The sequence below is a fragment of the Mirounga leonina genome, unplaced genomic scaffold (genome assembly GCF_011800145.1).
Source record: "Mirounga leonina isolate KUSES-001 unplaced genomic scaffold, KU_Mleo_1.0 Mir_173, whole genome shotgun sequence".
Lineage (NCBI taxonomy): Eukaryota > Metazoa > Chordata > Mammalia > Carnivora > Phocidae > Mirounga > Mirounga leonina.
The window spans coordinates 87,737,836-87,754,087 of NW_023270447.1; positions in this window are offsets into that span (position 1 = coordinate 87,737,836).

Here is a 16,252-nt window from a genome sequence, read left to right on the forward strand (position 1 = left end):
GGAGATAAGCCTCTGCAAAGAAGGAGCTCATGACAACCAGAACCCCCTGGGGACACCTCAGCTCACAGCCAAAACTTCGACTCATCTGCTTTAGCCTCCAGGCCCACCAGCCACCCGAGGCTCAGTTGTCTTTGGTCCCCTGACCCCCGGCTACAGTCCTTTGTGGCCTTACCCTCCATGTCCGCATGCTCGCAGCCTCAGACCTTCCCCTCAGCCTACCTCTCAGGAGCTTCAGGAGCTTCAGGAGCTTCCAGACTCTAGGCTCCCTCTCCCCTGTGGTCCTCCTGAGAATCAAACCCCATTCTCACTGCCTGGGGAAAGGCATCTGACTCCTAACACAAGAACATTCCCTGCAGAATCTTGGTTTTAGAGAGCCGTCCAAACGCCAAAACAAAGGTATCGATCTGTTCAATACAGATTGATGGAGTACCGTGGGATACAGCTGTGAACGACACACAGAGTGACACAGTCGTGTTTAAGGATAGTTAAGTGGGGTTTTCGGCCGGAAGCCTTCCTGGTGAGCCTCGAATGTGGAGGCAGGAGGGCCCAGTGGGAAGAGTGTTGGTGTTTGTGTCGAGAACCTAAGTTCTGCCCCTTCCTGCCTGGGCTTTCTCTGGGCCTCGGGCTCCTGCCTCAAGAATGTAGGTAATCAGACGTGCCCACAGACTCAGGATCAGATGGTGCACGGATTTGACAGGTGAGCCAGGTTCTAAAGGACTGTTCGGCTGTCAGTCTTCTGGAAGTGGAGAGGGAAACAAGACAGGGTGGACAGCACAGATAATTGCCCCCACCATTTTGGGGTACAGAGCCTTGAAGAAGGGGCCCCCTCCTCACTGGATTAGAGGGGTCTCACATTTGACTTCCTCAGGGCAGCTTATTCTGGGGCTTTGAATTCCTGTCCATCTCCATCCAGTGAGGTGGTACGGTTTCATTGTGGCCATATCATCTTCAAGGGTTGGAAGGTGGCTAGGGGGGAGGGACAGAACGTTGCTCTTTTTATACATAAAGCTATAGATATGAGGGATGGTGATTGGGGGAAAAAATGGCTGAGGACATTTTAGACAAATCTTAACGAAGAAAGTTTGAGAAACACCCCGAGGCAAGGTGCAAGCAGCAGGTGCCCGCGATTCCCACAGCCACCACAGGGGGGCAGCACTTCCCAGGCACAAGCTCTCCGCGAGTCTGCTCCCCCTTCGCTGAGAATTTCAAACTTGCGCCAACACCAGGGGAGAGTGGACTTGGTGTGACGTTGGGGCCCACGCACGGAGGTTGTCCCCATGCCGCACAGCTGTGAGTGCACCCAGGGGTGGCACCAAAGGATAGGAAGCAGGGTGAGAGATGTCAGCTTCTTCCCTTGGCCACCTGGAGCGGCCTGGGCTCTGGGAAGTCTCGGTTTGGGGCCAGAGCCAGCCAGGTACCACTAGTCCTCGAGGGCCCCTGAGCCCCTCTCTGCTCCACTCATCCTGTGCTCTCTGCCTCAAGGTCATCCCCTCTGTGGTGAGGACCGAGGTCTTCCTGCAGTCTTCCCGACGGTCACCTTCAAGGTAGATGGGACTGCCCTGGCTCTCCAACTTCACGGTGGGCTTCTTGTCCCTTCCATCCAGGTGAGTGGGGTTGTCCAGCGGGAAGCAGTGTGGGCAGCCCCTTACCCCACTCCCAGGCCACCCTGCCACCCCCGAGGCAGAGGGGCTCCAGGAAAGATGCAGGGCTTCCCCTTCTACTAATTCGACAAGGGGGCAGCTCTTAGACACTTCCAAGGTCCACAAAACACACGTAGCACGGCTTGAAACTCTGTAAATAAGGCCGTTTCCTACTTACTGAAAGGAGCTCCCTCGCTCAGATAATGAAGGACTAATTACATGGGACCTCTCGTCTGCCACGTTCAAAGGCAATAGAAATCGAGCTGGAGCTAAGGGAACAGATGGCCCACCCCAGTCTCCTTCCCCTGTCCTGAGGACGTGCACAGCGTCCCAGAGAACATCACGTCCCTGTCGTTAGAGGGCTAACAAGTCCTTTTTGACACGAGGGTGGGACCCAATTTTCTAGCTGTTTCCCTCCTTCAGAAGTAAAGTAAAATTGGCCACCAAGAAATTCCTCTGTGACTCACAAAGGCCTCGCCCAGAACTGTCCCTGCCACTACTTTCCTCCTCCATTCCCCCGTTTTCCTGTCCCTTGGCTTAGGAGGTCATTGGTGCCTACAGTTTCATTCTTCTCTAGAGTCTGCTTCCTCACTGCTATTTACATCTGCGTGGCTATTTCTGAGACCAAGGGCCAAACATTTGTGGAGTAAACCGAATTTTTGCCAAGAGGAACAGAGGGGAGATTCCCGAGAAGCAAGAGGAAATCACAGATGTCAGGCCTCGCATACTGTCTGTTCGCCAAGGAAACGCATGTCCCCAGGTGGTGCATTCAAGCCTTCCTTCTCTGAGGACTCCACCCCAGGTCTTCAGGGAGGGTGAGAACTCTGAGGCTTTGGACCCTCCACCTTGGCAACTGGAAGACTTTGGAAACTTGAGTCCCTGATTTAGTCGAGGAGTGGTTGGCCAATCAGAACTCCATTCTCTGATTCTACATTAGCACCAAAACCCACATGATGTATGGATGCACTTCTTTTTTTTTATTTTTTTTATTTTATTTTTTATTCATTTGAGACACAGAGATACAGAGAGAGAGAGAGAGAGAGAGAGAGAGAGAGAAAGCATGAGCAGGGAGAGAGGCAGAGGGAGAGGAAGAAGCAGGCTTCTCGCTGAGCCAGGAGCCCTATGCGGGGCTCGATCCCAGGACCCTGGGATCATGACCTGAGCTGAAGGCAGACGCTTAACCATCTGAGCCACCCAGGCGCCCCTGGATGCACTTCTTTAAAGTAAAACTTTTCAAGTTCAGTGATTGATGTGGAGGCCTGACTCCTGATTAATGCATTGGTTAGAGAACTGAAAGAGCTAGAGGCCAAGGCTCTGGACTCCACTGCCTTTCTGGGGACGCGGCTTCCACTCACCCTATGGCGGGGACAGCTGGGCAAGGGAGGTAATTCTATGGAGGCTGCGTTACTCTTACACCAAAACCAGACTAAGGACATTACAATAAAACCACAGACCACTATCCTTCGTGAACATAGATACAAAAATATTAACCAAATTTTAGCAAACAGAATCCAGTAATATGTTATAAGGATCATAAAATATCATGACCAACTGGAGTTTATTCTAGAAATGCAAGGTTGGCTTAATCCTCCCCAATTGATCTATAAATGCGACACGATTCCAACCAAAGTCTCAGCAGGCTTTTTTAGGGGGGATAGAAATTGACAAGCTGATTCTACAATTTAGGTAGAAATGCAAAGAACCTATAATAACCAAAAGAACTTTGAAAAAGATGCAGTTGGATGACTGTATGACCTAATGTCAAGACTTACTATAAAACCATAATCAGAACAGTACATCGTAGAAAGTAGATCAATGGAACACAATAAAGAATCCAGAAATAAACACATGTAACAACAGATATTGACAAAAAACAACTGAATGGTACCAGGATAATAGTTCTTTTCTTTTTAAGATTTATTTTTATTTATTTGAGTGGGAGAGAGAGAGAGAGAGAACACGAGTGGGAGGAGCAGGGAAAGAGGGAGAAGGAGAGAAACCAAAGCAGACTCTATGCTGAGCATGGAGCCCGACTTGGGGCTGGATCTCATAACCTTGAGATCATGACCTGAGCCAAAACCAAGAGTTGGGCACTCAACTCATTGTGCCACCCAGGAGCCCCATGACAGGATAGTAATTCTTTTTGTTTGTTTGTTTAAGAATTTATTTATTTATTTATTTATTTATTTATTTATTCAAGACAGAGAGCAAGGGGAGAAGCAGAGGGAGGGGGACAAGCAAACTCCATGCTGAGCACGGAGCCCCACCTGGGGCTTAATCTCAGGACCCAGAGATCATGACCTGAGCTGAAACCAAGAGTCAGATACTTAACCAACTGGGCCACCCAGGCCACCCAGGATAGTATTTCTCACAAATGTGCTGGGTGATTATATCCACATGTAAAAAAATAGTATCTTCTATCCATACCTCATACGATATATAAAGATTAACTCCAAATGGATCATAGGCCTAAATTAAAACCTTGAACTCTAAAACTTGTAGAATAGAACATGAGAGATAAATACCTGAGACTTTGGCTTATGCAAAGGCAGCACCGAAAGCACAATTCGTAAAAGTAAATATTGATACATGGGACTGTTGTGATAATGAAAAGACAAGCAGACCAGCAGAAAATATTTGCAAATCATATAGCTGAGAAAGACTGGCATCTAGATGGATTAAAGTATAAAGAATCCTCAAAACTCCATAATAAGAAAACTTACAATGCAATAAAAAAATGGGCAAAAGTTTTAGATACTTCACCAAAGAAGAAATAGATCATAAATAAGCATGGGAAAAGGTGCTCAATATTATTAGTAATTAGAGAAATGCAAATTAAAACCACAAAGAGCTACTTTAACGCACCTGTTAGAATGCCTGAACTCACCAAGACTGACTACATCGGTGTCGATGGGATGTGGAGACAGAAGCCCCTGAACACTGCTGTCAGGATTGTAAAATGGTACGACCCCTTTCAAAACCAGTTTGCCAGTCTCTTAAAAAGGGAATGGTACATCTACGAGTGAGCCAGCATTCCACTCCTATGTATTTACCCAAAGAAAGTAGAGCATTTGTCCTTACACAGGCTTGTATGCAAATATCTATAGCCGATTTATTTGTAACGGCCCCAAACTGGAAACAATGTAAAAGTGCATCCCTAGGTGAGTGGATAAACCAATTGTGGTATATCCATACAACAGAGTACTGCTCAGCAGTAAAAAGATAGGAATGATGGACAAGTGCTACAATATGCATGAATCTCAAGGTAATTCTGGTGAGTGAAAGAAGCTAACCTCCCCCCCCAAAAAAGTACATACTGTATTACTTCAATTATGTAAAATTATAGAAAATGCAAACTAATCAGGGCACCTTGGTGGCTCAGTCAGTTAAGCTTCCAATTCTTTTTTTTTTTAAAGATTTATTTATTTATTTATTTGAGAGAGAGAGAACGAGAGAGAGCACATGAGAGTGGGGAGGGTCAGAGGGAGAAGCACACTCCCCGCTGAGCAGGGAGCCCGATGCAGGACCCGATCCAGGGACTCCAGGATCATGACCTGAGCCGAAGGCAGTCGCCCAACCAACTGAGCCACCCAGGCGCCCTAAGCTTCCAATTCTTGATTTCAGTTCAGGTCGTGAGTGAGATCAAGCCCCGAGTCAGGCTCCACACTCAGCAGGGAGTCTGCTTGGGACTCTCTCTCTGTCTCCCTCTGCTCCTCTCTCTCTCTCAAATAAATAGAATCTCTTAAAAATGCAAACTAATCTAAAGTTACAGAAAACAGATCAGTCGCTACCTGGGGGTAACTTTTGGAATAATGGAAATGTTCATTATCTTGACTGTGGGGTGGTATCATGGATGTATGCATATGTCCAAATATCAATTTGTACATTTTAAATAAAAGAAATGATTAATAAAAATATTTTTAAAATACACATTGGTAAACCACCTGTCTCTAGGCAATTGTCCCTGCGATGGGGAGTTGGTTGTGATCTTGGAAATCAAGAGGCCTAAAGTCTGGTCCCCACTCGGCCACAGACTCCATGTCCTAGAAGCAAGCCCCTGAATTTCTCGGGATTTCTTCCCCATGTCCATTGTACCGACAGCGTTCCCTCCATCAGCTACCCCATGGAGGTGGCACAGCCTTGGAGAGCAGAGTGCTTGACGGCACTTAGCGTATGCCTTCCCAGCGCTTCCAGCAGGTGCTCAATAAGTGCTTATTGACCGGGTTTAATTCCCAACCAGGTGACCCGGGGCCCCAAGCTGTAACAGCCGCAGCCCCTCCCTGGGCGGCCTTGGCAGCATTGTTGTTCTGAGGTTTGGGGTTCAGACTGAGTCACTGCACGTGCCCCCGTCTCGTGCTTCGTGTGAGAATGAAGAATAGTTCTTTGTACTTTGCTCGGTTAACACTGCAATCTTCATGCCTAAGCCGGGTGCCGCAAGGACGTGACTCTGCAGATAAAGAAGGATGCCTAGGTCAAGGTTCCCAGAAGGAAGGGCGTGAGCCGAGATCTCGGGGTTCTAACTACTTGATTAACAATCTGCCATATGTTGTGTACTTGAATGAAGAAAACATACAGCATATTGTAAGGATTCCACAACTCAGGCTTCCTTGTAATTCGGACTGTGCCGTTCTCGGCTTGACCAAGAGTGACTTAGCTGTTCTAGAAGCCCAAGCTTGGCCGCCACTCCCTTGCCTGAACCCCGCAGTCCCCGAACTTGGGACCTCGGTGATGGTCTCGTCACTGTCCTCATTTTACAGGTGAGGACCCTGAGCCCAGGAGGTGAGGTGGAGCCAGCCTTGTCCACGTGGGGTCTGGACTGCCCTGAGCTTCCCTGAGGCTAACAGGGCCCACGGGCATCAGGAAGGGCTTGGGGGAGAGGCCTCCGGACTGGCTGATTGCACAGCTAGCAGGGTTGGGCTCCGATGTGCTGTCCCCCAGGTGTGGGGCCAGGTATCTCCCAGGCAGGCCCTCACTGCCTGCTTGGTGGCTAGTCCGCTAGAAAACCAGCCCGCATGTCAGTTAATTGCCCGGCGAGTCCTGTGTGAACTCGAGGGGGCAGGGGTGTATTCGTGGAACTCTCAGAGCCCACTCAAGCGGTGGGGGGCGTTTTAGCCTCTCCGCAGCCCTACCCATTCAAAAGATCATGGATTTCAATACTGAAAGGGACTTTGTCTCTTAGTCCCTGTCTCTGGTAGGAATCCCTTGTTCAACATTCCTACCGTTGTCATCAGGGCTCTGCTTGAATGCCTTCATTGATGGGCAATTCACCACCTCTAAACACAGCCCATTCCAGCCGGGCTCTGGAGCCAGACAGCATGGCTTTGAATCCCGGCTCTGCCACTCGGGTAAGTTACTTCTCTGCCTCATTTTCCAATCTGAAAAATTGGGATAATAATAGGATTTGTATCTACCTTGTAGTATTGTTGAGAAGATTGACCATGTCCGTGTCCGGGGTTGGGGGCTCCTTGGCTGAGACTCTGTATGACTGGCTCTGCTCTCCTCTTTCCCCGAAGACGTTCTTCTGAGCCCAGGGTGACCCACGAGAGCTGGGGGTGGCTGCCCCTGCAGCAGCCCTGCCCCCCACTGGCCGGTGGAGTTGATGTGCAGACGCCCCGGGGTGCCCTCATCCCTCCGGTGGGATCAGTCCGAGGGTGTTCTACACGTTTGCGCAACTCTGGGGGATGAAGCAGCGGCGCCTGCTGATTTTCTTCCCCTTTCCAAATGACAGACTTGCCCTGGAATCCTCGATCAGGCTCTGCTTCGGGGGAAGCCAACTCAGGCAGCTTGCAGAGTGCTGCTCGCAGTGGGTGACCCCAAGTGTGTGCGTATTCAGTGTGAGTGAGAACAGGCAGCTTCCCCCAGCTGGATGTCCTTCCCGCATGGGTCCCCAGCCCTCCTGCTCGGAGCCCAGCCCTTCGTCCCCACCTCTGTATGGCCCCCGTCCCTTGGTCCCGTCCTAGACCCCTGCTCGGCATCTCAGTGAGGGTGGGCGCAGACATCACACCCTCCTTTGTCATTCAGGTCCAAGGGAACCTGCCATCTCAGCCACCTTCTGTCCCCAGAGTCTGCCCCCATCAGTGGAAAGGGAGCCCCACTGATCATTCCCATCCTCCGGACGGGAGCCTCAGAGTGAAAGCCTTTTCTTGGGTGATGCAGGGTCTGTACCTACATGGACTGGTGGGTGCCAGCACCCTGGCCCTGTCTCGGGGTCACCAGGGAAGGAAGGACTTGAGTGCTTTGCTTTCTGAGAGGGACGGGTCAGCACCACTGGCCAAGGCTGGAAACGGGGCATGAACAGGGGTCAGGGATCCTGTCAATTTACCTGACTTTGCAATTCACCTGTTCACTCCTGTAAGGGGACAGGATGTGACCAACCATGAGGGTCCCGGGCCCCATTTCTTGTTCCCCTGCTGTCTCTGTTCCTGTTCTCAGTCTAGAAAGGCTCCAAACACCTATGACTCCTAGACACGTCCTTGTAATGACCCTTCCCCCCCCTCAGGAATAATTCTTAAAAAAAAAAAAAAAACTTATAAATTTGCCATATTTCCTCTCCTCCTCCTCCTTCTTTGCTGAAATATTTAAGGGTAAATTACAGACATCATGACATTTCATCCTGAAATACACTATGGATCTCTAAAAAATAAAGCCTTGTTGGGGTGCCTCGGTGGCTCAGTCAGTTGAAGATCTGACTCTTAATTTTGGCTCAGGTCATGACCTCAGGGATGTAGGATCAAGCCCCACGTCAGACTCTGTGCTGAGCAAGGAGTCTGCTTGAGATTCTCTCTCCCTCTGCCCCTCCCCCTCCAAATAAACAAATCTTAAAAAAAAAATAAAGCCTTGTTTTTATACAATACCTTTATTTCATATACCAAAATTCAAAAGAACTTAATGTCACCTAAGATTCCCAGTCATTATTAAATACTTGCAATTATGCCCAAAATATTTTTGTGTTTGTTCCTGTCAGTCACCTGAAGTTGTTAAACTTTTGGTTTACTTTTTTCTTCCCTGTTGTTTTTATTTTTGTATTCTTTTAACATGCACATCATGTGCATTTGAACCCTAAAGCCAGCAGAGGGCTGGCCTGTGCTTCTGGAATGCCAAGGCCTACGTTTTTTTTGTTTGTTTTGTTTTTAAAGATTTTATTTCTTTATTTGACAGAGAGAGACACAGAGAGAGAGGAAACATAAGCAGGGGGAGTGGGAGAGGGAGAAGCAGGTTTCCCACTGAGCAGGGAGCCCGATGCAGGGCTTGATCCCAGGACCCTGGGATCATGACCTGAGCCGAAGGCAGACGCTTAACAACTGAGCCACCCAGGTGCCCCCCTAAGGCCTATGTTTTTACCCCTCCCCCAGTGTCTGAGACCTGGACCGTCAGGTTTCCTCGCCATTTCCTGTTACTGGGTGGACTTCTTTCTTGCTCTCCCTTTTGCTGAAGATCTTCTCTCCAGGGTCCCACTTTGGATGGGGATCTCTATTCCAGGTCTCCCCCTTGGCTGTGGAGCTGAGAGGAGGGAATCCTGCAGCTGCTGGGACCCACCCTGGGGGGGAAGGCTTACGTGAGAACAAGACACACAGAGGGCAGAGCAGAGCTGAGGGACAATGAGCTCCACGCTGATGACATGGTGTGAGCACTGGGATCAGCTCTGCTCGAAGCCAGACCTCACCTGAATTTTCCAGTTAGGTAAACCAATAGACTTCCTTTGCTGCTGAAACCTGTTTGATCTGGATTTGCTGTCTCTGAAAACAGTCTTATATAAAATAGTTCCCTAAAGAACAAAGCCAATCAGAGCAATATTTCACGGCCAGCTAGAGATTTAGACCTACTCTATTAGCTTGCCCTGTAATGTTTTCGTTTTCAAAGAGAAGCTTGTTGACCATAGAGGATTTTTTTAAAGGTTTTATTTATTTATTTGAGAGAATGAGTGAGCGAGAGAGCATGAGCAGGGGGAGGGGCAGAGGCAGAGGGAGAAACAGACTCCCCGATGAGCAGGTAGCTTGAATCGGGACTCGATCCCTGGACCCTGAGATCATACCTTGAGCCAAAGGCAGACGCTTAACTGACTGAGCCACCCAGGCGCCCGTAGAGGATTTCTTTTTTTAATTTTTTTTAATTTTTTTAAAGATTTTATTTATTTGAGAGAGAGAGAATGAGAGACAGAGAGCATGAGAGGGAGGAGGGTCAGAGGGAGAAGCAGACTCCCCGCCGAGCAGGGAGCCCGATGCGGGACTCGATCCCGGGACTCCAGGATCATGACCTGAGCCGAAGGCAGTCGCTTAACCGACTGAGCCACCCAGGTGCCCCGGATTTTTTTTTTAAACTCACAACCCTGAGATCAAGATCTGAGCTGAAATCAAGAGAGTCAGGCACCCTGACCATAAGGGATTTTTAATCTCTGATGGTGAACTTGTGACAGGAGCCCTACGAGGTCCACTCAGGTGGGAAATGTAGTAGAGAGATCACTGGCCTGAGAAACAGAAGACCTAGGTTCTAGATCTTGCTTTGCTGTTTCATACCCGAGGCACCTGGATCAAGTTGCTTGATGTCCTCGCACCTCGGTTCCTTGTTCTTAAATGTGGAGAGCTCACCAGGTGGACTGGGTTTGGCGGACAGAGTGAGCAGAACATATGGTGCCCTTGTTCTTGAGCATGGGCAGTGGGGCACTGCCTCAGATGCCCCTTCCATGAACGTGGGGCCTTTTATCCTTGACAAGGGCTAGCGGTCCCATCTGAATTTTTACTTTCCCGGTCCAGGGCTCTGTTTGTCCATCTCTGTCTGCTTCTAGGACGGGTGGGCATCAGGGGCGCCTGGCTGGCTGTCGGTAGATCATGCAACTCTTGATCTCAGAGTTGTGGATTTGAGCCCCACATTGGGTGTAGAGATCACTTAGAAATAAAATCTTAAAAAAAAAAAAAAAGAAGAATGTGCGTCAGTAGGCTTTTCTCATGTCTGCACTGAAACAGAGACCAACATTTGAGTGGCCCACCCTGGATTGGCTGGGGATCCCTCTCCCCTCAGCTTGCATCCACAGGCGTCTGTTAGGCTGCCAGGTGCGGGGCAGGGAACTCTGGAGTAGGGGCCAATGGAACATCTAACACGAGTTCGGAAGATGCTCAGGTCCCAACACCCAAAAACTCAGCCCAAGGGGTCTCCTTTGGTGAGGCTGCTGGTATGCACCCCAATGCACCCTCTTCTTCTTGCTGACTTGTTCCCTAGGCCAGTCCCAGGGGGCCGAAGCGTCAGCGAGAAAGTGGCTGGAACACAGGACTTGGAGTTGCGTTCCCACTTGTCCACTAAGAGGCTGTGTGTCAGAGCACACTCTCTGGTCTCAGTTTCCTAACCAGGCCCTCCAGCCTCCATGGTTGTTTCTGAGGCGCAAACAAAATGAAAGCTGTGTTGTGTCCTCGTTGGAAAGTGTGTGTTTGTGAGGATCAGAAATGCAATAAAATCGGCTCCATGGAGGCCTTGTGGGGAATTTCTGTGGAAGCCGAGGGCGGGCATCCAGCCGTCACCAGCAGCTCATTGCCCACCACCCTCAGCCACACTGACCCTCCCTCTCTCTGCACAGCAGCTGTCCCTGGAAGGACCTGGTGTCTGCAACCCGAGCATCCACTTGTGGGAGGCCCGGGGTTGCCCGTGCGGGCTCCCTCTGAATGGCCTAGGCACTCAGATGGCAGCGGGGCTCTAGAGGGGCATCTGAATGGCCGACTTGTCCCTTTCAGCTGGGGGGAGGCAGCCCGTGGTGACAAGAGGGTGGATAGGAAGAACTGGGCATCTGTCAGCCAGGTGTGAAGGTGCTTTGATATTCAGAAAACAGTGGAGGCAGGAGGGACCACAGCCCAGGGCAATCCCACGTCCGCCTTCCTGTGTGAGAAAGAACAGGAGTTCAGGGACATGCGCTGTGGTGGTTGTAACTTACCCCGAGACCTTTATGGGTTCCCCGTACCTCAGTTTACCAATGTGAAAAATGGGAGGAAAGCTCTCCCAGGGGCCCCGCCATCCTCAGAGTGGCCACTGGGGGGCAACACCTCATCTGCAAACCCAGCCCGCCTGCTCAGCCCTCCCATCCGTCTGCAGCAAAACCTTTGCTTTCCTTAGTTTTCACAAAATGGCAGCAACACAGAAGGCCTTGTGGAAAGTTCTGGCACTGGCGAGAGGAACACCCGGCTGAGAGCACCCTGGAACTGCTAACAGGCGGTATCTGAGGGATGTTGTGTTACTCACGACTGCTCTCGAGGACCTTGAAGGCACAGAAACCCCATCCTGGAACATTGGGATTGGGATTCAGGGCCTGCCAGGGGGTCTTCCCGCTTCTGCTCCCAGACCGGCCCCGTCTGGCCCCGAGGGGGCGGCCGCCCGTGGCTTTTTTCCAGTGACAGCGTGAAGCTGGTTTTGAGGCTGTTTGAGGAGCAGATTCTCTGTGCTGTCCCCGGGATAGGATGTGCCCTGGGACCTTCTGCCGCTGCCAGGGGAGAAAGCGCAGGGGAAACAAAACTGACCCCAGCAATTTACTTCAAAAAGTGTTCACAAGGACACTCTGAGGGAAAACAACATCAGCCTGAAATTAATACCGCCTGAAGCCTTTTAAGTTTTTTTCGTGAGTGTTTTTGTTTGTTTTCGTTTTTAAACTAAATTCAGCCAGATTCCTGCTGTGTGTTGTTTGCAACAGTGAACAGCTGGGATCATAAATTAACAGTAAAGCAGTAACACAATTAGACGATAATATTTATAGTTTCCAGAGAAGTTGTAAAAATGTCAGTGGATGATTAAAAACTTTCATTTTCAACCTTTCAATACAATTAACACAGAATTTAATTGACTACAGAAAAGTGGAAAAATTGGTCCTGCTAGAAGATTCCAGATTTTTCCTTCTTTCTTTTGTTGTGTGTGTGTGTTTTTTTTCCCCCTCATTACAGAGGTAATGCTTGTTCATGAGGCAGGAAAATGTCATACTCTAACCCACCCAAGAAGACTCTATGATTTAAATCCTTGGTGTGGAAACTTCCGGATCTCTTTGTACACACACACACAAATGTCATGCCCGCCTGGTCTTCAGATGAATTCTTTAGGGTTAGACATTTGCAAAATTCCCAATTTCTTGCTACATCAAAACTGAGCAAGCTAATGGGCTGAAACGTACTAAGGTGTTTAAAAACTTTAATAGAAGAATATAATAATAATAAAAAATAAAAACTTCAATAGAAGAATTTTACCTGCAAGTGTTGCAGGGTGGACAGCCCCTCCCGGGGTCACTGCCTGGTCTCTCCCTTTCATTTCTGGTGCCTCCAAGGGGTCTCCCCCAGGCCCAAGGCCTCCACTCCCCCAGGAGCCCCTGGAAGGCCTGATGATGAAGGTGGCCCCTCGTCTTCAGCAGTTCTTGACATTGTCAGACTTTTGGAAGTTTGTGCCAGGCTGGGGGTGTGAAACGGCAGCTTATTGTGGTTTTCCTTTCCATTACCTTCGTTACTAGTGAGAATGAGCCTTTTCACGCATGTATTGGCATTCCCATTTCCTCCCCTGTAAATTGTCAGCTTCTCCCTGTTTATGATTTTTCTTGTAGGTCGCTAGTCCTTTTCTTGCTGAGTTTTAGGAATTTTTTCTGTGGTCTAGATTCATTCATTCAGCACATTGTCATTGAGCACCTTTAGACGCCAGCTACTCTTCTCAGGTATTTGGAATAGTTTCTTGGGAAGGACAGTCTTCATGGAGCCTTTGTCTTCCCGGTGAACACCTTGTCTTCTATCCCCTGCATTTTCCGAAAACTGCTCATAGCTACAGGCTTAATTAGATTCAGGCTCAAAAAAAAAATTCTCTTTTGCAGCTCGTCTTCACTGACACTGCTGTGTATGCCAAGAGGCACAGAATGTTAGCTTATTTCACGCGGAGTGATGTTAAAACTGCTGAGTATCTCCAAAGGTGGCCGGCCCAACCAGGCTGTTGGACAAAGACCTTCTCAACCTTCCACCCACAGGTGCTAGGAGCTGATGACGATCATCACCTGGGTCCACCACTCCACTGCGGTTGTAAAACGATTCCTTCTGAATTTATTAGCTGGAATTGCTCCAAGAAGAATTTCCATTCACCACCTGTAGTGGGTTGAATGGTGCCCCCTCCAAAAAAGATATATCCACCCAGAAACTGTGAATGTGACCTTATTTGAAAAAAGGGGATCTTTGCAGATGTCATTAAGGATTTTTAATTTTATTTTAATGAGGGATTCTGAGATGAGATCATCCTGGATTGTCGGGTAGGCCCTAGAACCGACAACAAGTGTTGTAAGATACAGACCGAGGGACACAGACACAGAGAGAAGTGATGTGAAGACAGAGGCAGAGATTGGAGGCAGGCAGCCCTGGGCAAGAAGAGCCTGGAGGCATCAGAGTTGGCAGAAACAGGGAAGGTCTCTCTCCTAGAGGCCTGGGGGGACCTTGGCCCGGCCAATACCTTGATTTCGTATTTATGGTTTCCAGAACTGTGGAAAAAAAAAACAACACATTTTTGTTCTTTTAAGCCAGGCAGTTTGTGGTCATTGGCTACAGCAGCCTAGGACCCACTATGAGATTTCTCCAAAATACAATTTGGACAGAAAAGGCAGGACAAACACTTGCTTCTTCCCCTCTATTTTCAATTTACAGAATAATAAATTGTTCCCCTAGCAACCTCCAAAGTTGACCAATGAGTTTTCTTTCATTGTTTTAGCACCATATGAGCTCATGAATTTTCTATATATTTGATATGTTTTGATCCACTGCAGTTTTATTCTTTCTCTGATATATATATTTTTTTGACGCTTAGGTTTTCCCAAGAGCCCATTCCAGATGGCCCCTGTGTCTTTTGGGCATGACTCCAGTAGTCTTAGGTAAATTTCTTGTTTTCTGGCCTAAAAAGATATCCCGGACCCATCCTGTATATCCTTGCCCCAGATCTGGACTCGGCATCTCTCCAGCGAGCCCTGGTTCCTCCTGGTGGGAAAGAGAGAGACCCCTGTCCAGGCACAAGGTGTCCATTGTTGCTCCTCATGGTTGTTTCCAGGCCTGAGAACTACATAAGGCTATAAAATACATGCCCCTTAGAAAACAGAATTTATCAAGTCACGCTGACATTTCCAATTCGAATTTACAATTATAGGGTTTTTACTTAGCTTTTTTGCTTTTATGTTTGGATCTCTGTTATATTATCCTGAAAATCTTGTTACTGAGGGCATAAACATAATTATGTCCATATAGTAACATAGTGTAGCAATTACACACCCCTGGGCACACACAGCTTCAAAGTAACAATACTAATACCGACCAGATACTGACAAGGTTCCTGAGTACTGTTTGGATTTCTTTGCAGTTCTTCTTGTCCTTAGGACATACCTACCCCACTAGGTGTGACAGTAAAATCACCATGTTTAAAGGTAACTTGGATGGGGCGCCTGGCTGGTTCAGTCGGTGGAGCATGCAACTCTTGATCTTGGGGTCATGAGTTCAAGCCCCACATTAGATGTAGAGAATGCTTAAAAAGTAAAATCTTCAAAATAAATAAATAAATAACTTGGATGGGAGCCTGGCTGGCTCAGTCGGTAGATCATGCAACTCTTGATCTTGGGGTTATACGTTGGAGCCCAAGTTGGGTGTAGAGATTACTTAAAAAATAAAATCTTTAAAAAAATAAATTAGGGGCGCCTGGGTGGCTCAGCTGGTTAAGTGTCTGGCTTTGGCTCAGGGCATGATGTCAGCGTCCTGGGGTAGAGCCCCACACTGGGCTCTGTGCTCAGTGGGGAATCTGCTTCTCCCTCTGACCCTCCTGCCTCTCGTGCTCCCCCTCTCTCAGATAAATGAATAAAGTCTTTTAAAAAATAAAATTAGTAAATTAAAATAACTTGGAAAAAATTCTTCTCTATGATGCTACCAACTCAACATACAACCGTTTGGTCATTTTACTATGTTTTCACATTTTAAGTTAAGTTTTAGGGATTTAAAGAGATCTTTAAAATTTAATTTTGTTTTATAAGGATGTAAAACGGGGGCCGCCTGGGTGGCTCAGATGGTTGTGCGTCTGCCTTCGGCTCAGGTCATGATCCCAGGGTCCTGGGATCGAGCCCCACATCAGGCTCCCTGCTCAGCAAGGAGCCTGCTTCTCCCTCTCCCTCTGCCTCTCCCCCTGCTCATGCTCTCTCTCTGTATCTCTGTGTCTCAAATGAATAAATAAAATCTTTTTTTAAAAAAAAAGGATGTAAAAAGGAAGTTTCCAAAGTTAAAACTACGGAACAGGGTGCGCTCAGAAAAGCCCAACTTCCAGCCCCATCCTCCACTCTTCTTCTGCCTCCCCTTTTAGGTAACCATTATAATTAATTTTTGGTTCATTTTCCCCTTGTTTCTGAGCACAGACAGGCATGTGTAATCCTGTTTATGTCTCTCGTTCGCTTGTTTACGTAAACCCCTGGGCTGTGCTGTTCACTGTCTCCACTGCAGTTCATCGCGGACCCTCGTTGCTGGTGGAAAGGATGAATCTTAGCACAGCGAATGCCATTTCCTTGCTGACCATCCTGCAGCAGCCGCCCATCACCCACAGGAGAAGATCCAAAACACCTCAGTGGCACAGAGGTGCTGGTATGCCTGACCTCCCCC